General features: G+C 32.5%; 1 pseudogene; it reads left to right on the top strand.

Moving 5' to 3' along the window:
- Positions 1-333: 333 nt before the first annotated feature.
- On the top strand, positions 334-9222 carry LOC114728949 (coatomer subunit beta'-1-like; annotated as a pseudogene).
- The last annotated feature ends 3324 nt before the right edge of the window (positions 9223-12546 follow it).

The raw sequence follows: 12546 nt of genomic DNA, 5'->3' as shown, positions 1-12546 counted from the left end.
ATTTAATTCATAATTTAAAACTTCTAAACATATTTTTGTCCCAAATGTTTATAAACCCATTTAGTAAAATATATATTTATAAACAAAATTAGTCAAATTTTCAATTCATTTTTTTATATCTACCTTAACTAATTACTTAAATTTTTGTCCCAATATAATAAAAAAGACAAAAAATTATTTGCAAAAAAAATTAAAGAAAAAACTCATTTAAATTTTTTTAAAATATTCGTAATAGATGTTATAAAAAAAATATTCTTAATAGAATTAACAGTTTAGAATTAAGTGTACATTTTCAAAATAGAGGGATAGTTCATGCAATTAAGGCAAATTGCAATGGACATTGGAGGACATATTTTCATCGATGAAATCAATGAAACAGGCATGGGACTATACCGAACCAAAAGTTGCGTCCAGACTCTAGAAGGCCACATGCACAGTGTATCTGCTTTATGCTTTCATCCTGATCTTCCCATAATTATTACTGGTTCAGAGGATGGTACAGTGCGCATATGGCATTCAGCAACTTATAGGTAATATTCGTTATGCACATTCATCTCTTATTTTTGCTCCCATGTGATCACTCTCTTCTCAGGGCATTTTAAAAAAAAGAAGCAAAAGAAAACAAAGAACGCATTAGTTTTTCTACTTTCATTATTTTGATTCAGTTTTGAAAGTGTTCATTCCTTCATTGGTAAATATAAATGTCTATACTTGAGACTCCTTTGAATTTGAGACTTTCAAATTGGACAGTGTCATTTTCTATCTTTCTAAATTTTATTGCTTGCCTTGGTGCACTTTATATTATAAGATGTTAGACTCATTTAAAATTGTAATTGAGATTATTAATAATATATTGACCATTGATTTTAATATTTTATGTTGATTTGATCCACTTACAGACTCGAGAGCACATTAAATTATGGTCTTAAAAGAGTTTGGGCTATTAGACACAACAAAGGTTTACGTTGATGAGTCTCGTTGCCAGTAGTTTCTTAAGTAATTCTTTTTCTTGGCTGTGAAATTATGTAGAGTTGGGATGATAGCGTCAAGTCTTCTTATGAAGTCTGCATGTTTGATAACTGATTTGAGAAACTGTGCATCACAAATCTTGTTTGCTTCAATCTTTCCATCAACTGATATTCTCCTCTACTTCTAATCTGAAACCTCCAAAGGGTCTCTTTCAATCGTTTCTTCATCCATGGGGTTATGCTTGGCTATCATGAGGGAACTACTATGGTCAAACTGGGCCGGGAAGAGCCTGTGGCTAGCTTGGACAACAGTGGGAAAATTATTTGGGCTAAACACAATAAAATTCAGACAGTTAAAGAGTGTAGGAGCAGAAGTAGAGGTTTGGGTTCATTTTTACCCTAAACTTCTTCGAAATATGTGAAGAAAAATTAAAAAGCACGATTATCATGATTACATTATTTCTGATTTGATTTGTATGATTCAATATCACTTGGAACTTATTCTGGTGAAAAAAAAAAAAAATCACTTGGAACTTAAAATTTTAGGAATATTAAATTATCTATGAAATCTTGTTTGCCTGAGTCAATTCGCAGGAATCCTTGGGGTCATGCAATTCCCATTGATTTTAATGATTCTGGTTTTTGCAGATGTAGGGATGTTGCACGAAGTCTGCGGCTTTGCATTGAGTCTGATGCAACCTGATTGCAAGAGTCTTTAATTTACCCTTCCCCCGCCCCCCCCGCCCCCCCTCTTTTTTGGCTACAAGAGAGAGGGCTAAGCCCAACTAAAGACCAAAACTAAACAAAAGGGGATTCAAATCCCATACGATCTGCAGACACAAGGTTGCTAAGCCACTGCGGACAAGAACTCAAGAGAGAAGAATTACTCAGACCTTCCTTTGCAAGAACGTCTGCCACTTGATTTCGTTCCCTGGGAATATGCTGAATCTCCACTTGCCAATGAAGCGTCAAAATGTCGTGTATTTGCATTTACCCTTTTCCCCTTATGATTTATAGTAAGGAATCACTGCAAAATTGGGTCCGTATATCACCAACCCATCTCCTTCTTTGACCCTATTTCATTGATCTGGATTTTTCTTTTGAAGCCCGAATATTCTTTTGAAAAATTAGACCTTGTATCGTTCACTTTTTCTTTTTTTTTTCAAATGAAATATTTTCCATTTCAAATTTGAATACATCTGATAATTATTGTTATTTAAATCTGGCTATGTTGATACAGAGTTGACTTTTGGCTATACAACATGGAGCTTTATAATGACTTAAATTGATTATTTTTACTTTCTATAAAACATGCTTGCTACTCTCTTGAAATTTTAGTTCGCTATAAAAGATTTTATCTCTTGAGTGGCATATATACAATTGCTTTGCTTCAGGTTGCTGATGGAGAAAGATTAACTTTGGCTGTTAAGGAGTCGGGCACCTGTGATCTCTACCCACAAGTGAGCAGGAATCATGATTTTATTTTAGACTGCATTCTTTCGAGATGCTTCTCAGCCCTTTTTTTTTAAAAAAATTTTAAAATCATCATTCTGTTATAAAATGACTTCAACGAATAATCAAGGAGCGATCAGAGGAGAATGCAGAACTGTATTCTCTTAATTAGATAGCAATACAAGGGTGAGGGCCTCTATGTATAATTATTTCCTTGGACACTTTTGTCTAGATCTATGGTATGAATGCCATCGGGGATTCTCGGTACAAATAAGAATTGGTGCAACCATATATAGGCTATATTATTTGATGTTAGACATTGTACTTCAAGGGTGGTGAAAGTGGTATTGTGTTGACAGAAATGAGCTTTAGGTTGATTGTTTTTCATGTGCAGTTTCTCTGTGTATGTGTGATTAACTTGCGATCCAATAATATCATTTCAGAGTTTAAGGCACAATCCGAATGGGAGGTTTGTTGTTGTATGTGGAGATGGTGAGTATATTATATGCACTTCATTGGCATGGAAAAATAGGTCATTTGGTTCTGCACTGGAAATTGTATGGTCTTCAGACGGAGAATATGCTGTCAGAGGGAGTACATCAAAGATAATTTTCACAAAAAACTTCCAGGTTTGTAATTCCTTGAGCAAGATGGTAGGAACAAATAATTTGTTGCTAATTTCTAAAATGAGGAAAGCAAACTAGATTCCTCCATTCCTGTGCTGTTTCCAATGAGTAGGTCTTGATAAAATTAAGCTGGCTATTTTTTATTTCAATTGAACCATTATGGCTGAACAATATGACAAGCATGTATGCTTCTGTTGCCAATGGCACCAGTACATTCCTTGTGGTGGTTTTAGCTCTTCGTTTTATTTGAAAATTTCAAGAGTAATCATGTCAGATATTTGCTGAATGAAACAACTTTTTGTTTCAATGAATTCCAGGAAAAGAAGAGTATTCGGCCAACTTTTTCTGCTGAACGAATATTTGGTGGGACGTTATTAGCAATGTGTTCAAATGATTTCATTTGCTTTTATGATTGGAGTGAATGCAGGTTAATCTGTCGCATCGATGTTAATGTGAAATTAAAGTAGGTGCTTCCATTATATGACGAACAATTTCTGTTTTTTCCTCCCTTCTTCTATTTATAGTTTTATTTTGCTTGTTTATTTCCGTTGACAGAACCTCTACTGGGCTGATAGTGGTGATCTATAGTAAAAATTGCTAGTGATACATCATTCTACATTCTGAACTACAATGTGAGGATTCTGATAATCTGATGACTTAATTATTTTATCATGATAGCTGCCTTTCTCTGAAGAACACTGTCCCAATATATTTGGCATACTTTGACACAAGGCACTATAAACATGGTAACATTCAATATTGCAGCGTGATATAGTTGCATCATATTTGGATGGTGGAAGACCTTTCGACAAGTTAGCGTGAAATAAATGAACAGGTTATGACAGGCATCTGGGTTGGAGATTGCCCCTTCTGTGCTTGAAAGAAGTGCATGTCTTCGTTTGAAACTTCATGAATCTTATTAAGCCTCTGTGTTTAACATTATGATTTAGGCTACTACAATGTTTCACTTGGATCGCCCTATGCACTTGTTGGGATATCTTGCTAGCCAAGGTTGGGTCTATCTGATAGACGAAGAGTTCAAGTTAGTTCTATTTATTTAAAGGCACAGCTGGTAGCGATATTGACTATTTCTATTTATTTCTTATTTTCTCTAGCGTCATGGCATACACATTGCTTTTGAGTACAAGACTCTTGTAATGCGTGGAGATTTGGGTAGGGCCAGTGAAGTTCTACCTTCAATTCCTAAAGAGCACCATAATAGGTATGAGGCCAACAGTGATTCTTCTATACTCCAGTGTTTTTTTTTGGGTGAGAAATTACATTGATTTAGGAAAAGAAAAATGCTTTAAGTAACACAATGTTGCTTCATAGAACTATGTAAAAGCAGATAATTACAAAACAATGCTTTACACTTCACTTTCTGCAATTCAGTGCAGATGTTCTCAATTTTTTCCCCTTAAAAGTCTTTTGAGCAAAATGGATGTACATGCTAATCCCCTAACTACATTTTCCAAATTGCTAGACACTGGAAGTGCATGTTATGTGTGATTGCAAAAATTTTTGACCCAGGCAAAACTGTTTTCTTATTAATAGATATGTGTTTTATGTCCTTTGAGAGTTATTCTGGGCTGTATCCTGTTCTTAGTACAAAGCTATGAATATATAGTATCAATTCTGTGCATTATCATATTTTGTTTTCCATGCTTTAATGATTCCAAACCTCACTAATAAGCTTGTATAATCTGCTACTACGTTTCCCTTACTTTCATGCAAAATGATGTTTTATAGGCCATATGGTCCTTATTATTTCCATAGATCTAAAATTTGGTGGACAAATGACATCTTTGTTATAATTGTAAATGTGATCAAATGATAGTGTGGCTCGTTTGCTGGAATCACGAGGGATGACAGACTGTGCTCTTGAAGTAGCAACTGATCCTGACCACAGATTTGAGTTAGCCATGCAGCTTGGAAGACTGGAAGCGGCAAAGGTAAGTTCATGCAATATGCATACAATCATATTATCTATAGACGTGCAAAATTGTCAAGTTGGGTACTAAATTTGCTTGTTTTTATGGAAGAAATTTAATTTATCAGTTTATATTTTGATTAATATGACTTTCATATTCTTTTTTTAGAGTATTGCAGGAGAAGTGCAAAGTGAGTCTAAATGGAAGCAGTTGGGATAGTTGGCCATGTCTACTGGAAAGGGTTTTTTTCTTCTTTTTCTTTTTAAGTGAAATGAGTTGGCACTGTTTTTATCTCCAATGCTTGGGTAAACTGCATTTTTAAGGCCCTGTTTGTTTAATGTGGCATTGTGAGAAGTGATCTATTGCCTAGGGATTTTATCATTTTATAAAAAAGCAAACTATCTTGCATTTGGTTTTAATCATTAAAAAATGATTTATGATTTAGTAATTTTCAGATTTTATGATATCTCCGTCTATTTCAGTTTATGAAATGATTTAGTATTGAGTGATTTTCAAATTTTATTATATCTTTGTATATCCTGTACTTTTATGAACATTCCCTCCCATTTACTATATCTGATTATTTTCAGAACCTACTCAAGGTGGCTGCTTAAAGTACCTAAAAACATGCTCTCTTTGTTTTTTTAAGAGATTCTGGTTACTTCTAAAAGCTTAAATATGTATTATTAGATTTTAGAAAAGAGATCTTCTCTTAAAAAAGGTTCAAACAAACGGGCTATGAATGTCCTTTCCTGTGTATAATTGTGAGGTCCTCAGCTTTGATAATGTGCTTCTGAATATTATGATGGCTATGTATGCTTTATTTAGCCTTCTTGGGTGTAAGAAGTTACAGAGCATGCAGTTAGGACCAAATGAAGGCAGTTTGGGTGAAATTTCTACTGACAAGTTGAGTTCAGATGCTTTAGTTTTAGATGCTCATTCTAATGTATAATTAAAATGTATGATGCTTGTTGGGAATTTCAGTTTTACTACAAGTCACTGTATTTTATGGTCTTGCAGTTAGAAATGGCTGAAGAATGTTTACGAATTGAATGGACTTGAGTAGACTGTTACTGCTGTATTCTTCTTTAGGAGATGCCGAGGGAATATCAAAACTTGAAGACTGCCTTCAACTGTGGGTAGAGAGGTAATCTTCTTTAGTTATGCCCTTTTGCTTCCATAAAGCAGTAACACAAGTAAGAAACAAGTTGGACTAGAATTCGGTTTTACATAGCTCTCTTGTGCCTTTGCAGTAGTCGGATTCCTAAAGCTGCCTTAATGGCAAGGTCTTGTCTCCCAAGCAAGGTCTCAGAGATTTTCGCAATTTGGAGAAAAGATCTCCATAAGGTAATTTCTATTTCAAACGTGTCATACTTTTATGCTTTGCTTGGATGGGAAGAAAAGTTGGGAGGAAAGAAAAAGGGAGGAGAGAAAATAGAGAGAAGGAAAAACTAGAGGAAAAATATTATCATCCCTCTTGCTTGGATAGATGAAAGAAAATAGAGAGGAAAGAAAATTAATAAATATCCAAATGACTAAAATGTCCTTATCAAATATATCATATTTAAAATTAAATTAAATCAAATATTGTGACAAAAAGATTATACTAACATTGGCATCATCAAATAATTAAAATCAAGTTATTTGGTTGATATATATTTTCAGATTATTATATTTTAAAGCCAAATTATTTAATAAAAATATTGTTTTAACATAAAAAATAAAAAATGAATGAATTTTAAATATAATAAAAGAAAATAAATAAGGAAGGTAAGAGATAGTAGGGGTAGTTATGAAAATCTTGTTTTCCTTCCCAAATCTCTCCATACATGGAGAGAAAATTTGGAGAGAAAATGAGGCATGGGGACCACCTTATTTTCTCCCCTACTTTTCCTTCCTCCTATATTTTCTCTCCTACCCAAACAAGAGAAAAGTTGTTTTCCCTCATGTTTTTCTTCTCTTGTTTTCTCTCCTCCCTAGTTTTCTCTCAATCCAAGCAGGGGTTAGTGCAGTAAGACTGCCTGAATGATATTTGTTATTGTGTGTAGAATTTATTCTCAGGCACCCTTGCAGGGAGGGTTGTCATCTTAACGGAAGACATTGATTAAAGATAACTAATATATTTCATGGGTATATATGTCAATGCTTTTATCGCAGGTTAGCCCCAAAGCTGCCAAGTCATTGGCTGATCCTGAAGAGTTTCCTAATTTGTTTGAAGATTGACAAGTTGCGATTGCTGTTGAATCTAAAGCTGTAGAGACAAGGTTAGAATGTCAGAGAGCTCAATTTCGATGTTTTGTTTGTGTTACTTCTCATTCAAAGCATTTCAGAATAATAAGAAATACATTGAATCTTTCTTTGTATTGTTTTTTCCTGGTATATTAGGGGTGTTTACCCTCCCGTAGAGGAGTATGTCAAAGATGCTGAAAAGTCGTGTCTTACCCTTGTCGAAGCTTTCAAAGGATGCAGGTTGAAGAAGGGGAGGATCTTCTTGAGAATGGAGATTCTAGTCATGAGGTATGCTACTCAAAGATATAACCTCACATGAATCAGTTCACAAAAATAAAATAAAATTCATGAACCAGATAAGAGGTATTTCTTTCTGTTTTTTATTTTTGTTGTGTAAAACTGTAGATTTCCAAAAATGTTAGAGTTGGTCTTCGAGTGTTGTTTTGTGTAATTAGTTGCCATTTTGTTGCAGTTGATTGAACAGAATGAAGAAGAGCTCAATGCAGAGGAAAAGCAGGAGGAACAGAATGGAAAGGAGGCAGTTGTGGTGGATGCTGAAAGCAATTTGTAAAGTAGGGAACCACTAATCAACTATAAATAACTCTGATTTGATTTTTCACAAAATTTTTGCAACTATTTGGCTTGGGATAAGTAACAGTTGGCTGCTAAACGTGCGTTACTGCATTTAGTAGAAAAACTTTTTGAGGGTGATCAACCAACTGGATTTGACCAATGCTGAATATTTTTTGTAGATCTGGCTGCTTCTAAGATCAGGTTCAAACCGAGATATTTCCATGGCTATAAATTATATCTTGAAAAGGTTTTAAGCGGGTTTTGACTGACTTTTTATAGTCCACTCAAGTGCTTTTCTCCTCCTTGGTCATATTGTACACTCGTGAAACTGTGGATCCATCCATAATAATTCTATCATAATTTTGTTAAATTAGATTTCTTCTGAACAGGCCTTTTATTTTCTTCCCTATCACTGCTTGCTACTGTTACCTTTCTAGCGTCTTGTGACTATCCACTGATTAGATTATTGACCTTCAAATGATGTTTATTTATCATAAAGGCATACCTATTTCTATTTTAATAGGGAAGGATTCGTTATTTCTTTAGTCTTAACTTTGTTTTCTCTTTTGTTGACAGTGCTCACTCTACATCACTAGGTCTCATCAAGACAGTCGGTTCTAGCTGCAGTGGATGTAGAGAGAACACTATACTAGATTCCACTTGAATATCCTGATCACGCCTCTTTTTATTCACTAAAAAAATTTCAACCAAGATCTGGTACTGGTTGCTTACCTAATATGGAAAGTCAAAAATATGTTTTCATCAACAAAAATGGACATCAACTTCAATAAAAAAAAAATTATGGTTCATCAATATATAATCGTATTGTTTTGTTTGACTTGCATATGTGACTATGTGCTGGTAAATATTTAACATATTATCTTCGATTCTTAATATAAGATTCACTTTAATAAAGAAATTAGACTACCAAGTAGATCTTATATAAACGAGTCTTATGTTTAATACTCTTCCGGTCCTAAATATAAGACTCTTTTTAGAGTGTAAATTACACTATAAAAAGGGTCTTATATTTAGGACCAGAAGAGTACCAAAGGGAATAGAACAGAGGGATATGGTCATTGACAAGACTACATAATTGCATTTGTGTATCATGCTGCTAGATGCATTGCATGTCTTCGGATGGCTACATGGAACCCAAATGATTTTTTTTTTAATTTTTATTTTGTCAGTTTCTGTTATCATTTTTGTTTAATTGAATTTAAATGTGCAGGTTTCAGTCACGGAGGCCAATGTTGAGATTGTGGAGATCGATCGTTCTCATTTCCTGGTATTGTGGTTTTAGAATACTGACTTTGGTCATCTTGATCGTGGTATAACAGTATAATAGTATAGCATGGGGTCAGTTTTACAATTTACATCTTGTGATATTATATGTAGGATTCTTCTGGGGATTCTTACCTCCATAGGCTTGTCCCATTTTGAAAGTAGAAAACTGAGCTAATGATATGATTGATCGTTTAAATTCTAGGCAGTAATATTGGTCCTTAAAATGTTGATTATTGATATTCTTTTGGATTGAAACTCGGACATTTCATAGCAAAAATAAAGATTCCTTCCCAGAATCTTGTTTCTGTTGAGATGATGTTGCTCAAGCTCTTCAAACCGTATCATGTCTTTCTAATAATACGTAGTACCATAATTTTGTTTTCTACCCTTCTTTTCTTTCGATTCTAGCTTAATTTATCGTTTCTGAGGTTCAGCCATGTTTCCTGTTTCTAATAATTTATGCATACTTGGACGTGGATCCTCACATGAAAGATGAAATTCCATTGTGCCAGTCTCCCTAATATGTCACTCGCTATTTGCTTTTATAAAAGGACCTGTTAATGAAATAATCCAAGAGGAGGTTGAACCTTAGCTCATTGACATTTTAAAGCAAGAGTCCTTCTTGTTCGTCAAACAACAAAATTTGAGGCGTATATGGAAATTTAGTGTGAACAGTTTCTTTTAAATGAAAAAGCTACATGAAGACGTGGAAAAGGGCTAGCTTTCTTCAATTTGTTCATTCTATTTTTTTTTAATTAAAAATATCAAATGCAATTAATAGAAGTTACAACACAAGGTTCCTCGCATAATGCTAAGAAAATGAGTTCAAAATGAAAAAGAACTGGGGATCTTTACAAATGTACATATAAAAGTCATTCAAAAAATTAAGAGCTCATTTGGAATGATTTATAAGCAGCTTTTCAATTGTAATTTATAGAATATGAGATAAACATGTGAAAGGAATTTTGTCTCAGTTTATGTGAAATGTGATTATAAGTGCTTATGATTATGATTTCCAACGGGATCTAAGAAGGTGAGCTAGATCCGAGCTGATAACATTTGTAGAAGAGAAGGATAAAACAGAAAGCTGAAGGAATGTCTTTTTTCATAACAAACTGTGCGAAGATTTTGATAAAAAGTCTTTGAAGTTCGGCATTTAGTGCCAGGAAAATCTTAATTAGACATGCATGATAAAAAGACTCAAAATCCATCCTCTCCGGTGTCTTCCATCAGATTTCATTTATCATCACCGAACGATTTCATTTACCTTTTAGTATGATTAATGAGCCCAACTTATTTAAATGATTCAACCCACAAGTTCAGTGAGTTGATCTGTTTAATTCATTTTCATATCAAAATAAAAGATAAACTCCAATTTTTTGGCTGTCTTAAACTTTATACTCAAATGTTAAATTTCCTAACTCTTAAGTGATTTGCCCATTTTTCATCCCTCTCTTAATCAATATTTTGCATGTAGCATGCCTGAGGTTTTGCTTGGTTTATCAGCTTTATAATATAGGGAATAGACAATTAATATTATTAAATCCCTAAAAAAATCCTGAAATTTTACTGTACCCTACATCTAAAAAGACAAAAGTACTCTTACTTTATTGTCTTCTTTGGAAGATTCTTGTCATCCAACCATGCTTCAAAGTGTGGCTATCATTGGCAAGAGTAACTTCTTTAATTTTTTTATATTAATCAACTAGGTATAATTCTCATCTCCTAAGCTGAATCAAATAATTATCAGTCCATTACCAATAATAGAGTGGGACTATCTTTAATTTAATTATTTATCTCAATATTTAGTGATGAAAAGCTTAGAAGTACATTTTATATGTGTGTGTATATGTGTGTAACTATTAACAATGCCTTCAATATCACTGGCCAAAAACAAAAAAAACAATGCCTTCTATACCCCTGATCCATCCCAGTGCAAATTAAAATTCTGATTCTTGACCTGATCTGAGCAGCAAAATTTTAAATTAAGAGTCAAACTCTAATCAAAACTTGAAGCAACATAAAACATAATTTTCATATTTCAAAACAAAAAGATTCATTGCTTCAACTCCAACTCGAGAATGGCAATCTTTTGTGTAATGACTCCTGACTTGTTCATTCATGTGAGAATAGACAGAAGCAAAAGAAAGAAATCAAAACAGCACTGAGAATTAATAAATCAATGTCCATCTCATCAAAGAAAAATAAAGATCAAGTAACAAATTAGACGCTTCAATTTACTTTTCAAAATTAAAGAATTATAGGAATAATCATCATCATTTCAAATCCTATCACTTTACATCATCGATTGTTTCATGCAAACTCATAAAATATTGCAATCTCTTAAGTGTCATAACCCTGATGTATAGGTATAAAAGAGCTGGTTAGTATTTTTTTTTAAAAAAATTATTGTAGCCCAACAATAAGAGGAGCCTATACTTGAGTTTTTTTCCTCACCAAAATTAGATAATTTAAATTATTTAAAGGCCTTAAATACCTTAAATAATTAGAAAATATGGGGAGTAATTATTTGAGGATTCGAGTGAATTAACAGGAATAGTTACTTCCAAAAAATGGAAGTTCCAAGTTCAAATTAATTTTTGGGCTTAGAAAAGATTATTATTATTATGATTATTATTTTTCCAAAAAAAAAGTGAAATTAGAGGGGGCCATATTGAATCCAATAAATGCAAGAAGAATTATAATATGAAAGGGAGGCTTTTTTTCAAAAGAAATATGACAATTTTCTTGATTAGGAATTTTCCAAGCAATTAATTAGGAAATTTATTTTTAATTTGGTCAAGAAGAACACCAAAATGTAGTTTAAGGGCCTGTTTGGTTTGAGGGGAGGGGAAGGGAGGAGAGGGGAGGTTTTATCCTCATCTTGTTTGGTTTGATTAAAAAAAAGGGAGGAGAGGATATTTAATGATCCCTTGTTTGGTTCAAGAAGGGGAGGGGAGGGATAGTAATAATCAATTTACTATTTTACCCTTACATATTAGTTTATGTTTTTTATTGATATATTATATAAATTAATTTACATCTTAATTTAAATTATATAATTTAATAAAAAATTCAGTCTTATCATGTTAATATGTGTATTAAAAAATTGGTACAGTAATTTTTATTCTAATTAATATAATAATATATTTAAAATAATCAAATTAACAAATTTTATATGCTTTAAGAGAAATAAAATTTTATTCTCTTTAGGCTATCTTTTTTCCAGCTTTAAAATATATTTAATAAATAATATATTTATAAAAAACAATTAATTTTATAATATTATAATTTTTTATTTAAATAACTTTTTATTTTTAAATTATTTTTTATAATATATTTTTAATTATAATAATGTATTTTTTTACTTAGGATAATATATATTTTATTTGAAAAAAATATTATAATAATATATTTTATGGGTAGAAGTAGAATATTAAAAAAACTATAAGAACATAATGGTCCAAAAATTTGATTCCC

The sequence above is a fragment of the Neltuma alba genome, unplaced genomic scaffold (genome assembly GCF_004799145.2).
Source record: "Neltuma alba isolate B1F8T4 unplaced genomic scaffold, ASM479914v2 tig00012585_pilon, whole genome shotgun sequence".
Lineage (NCBI taxonomy): Eukaryota > Viridiplantae > Streptophyta > Magnoliopsida > Fabales > Fabaceae > Neltuma > Neltuma alba.
This window is presented reverse-complemented; position numbering and strand designations above follow the sequence as displayed.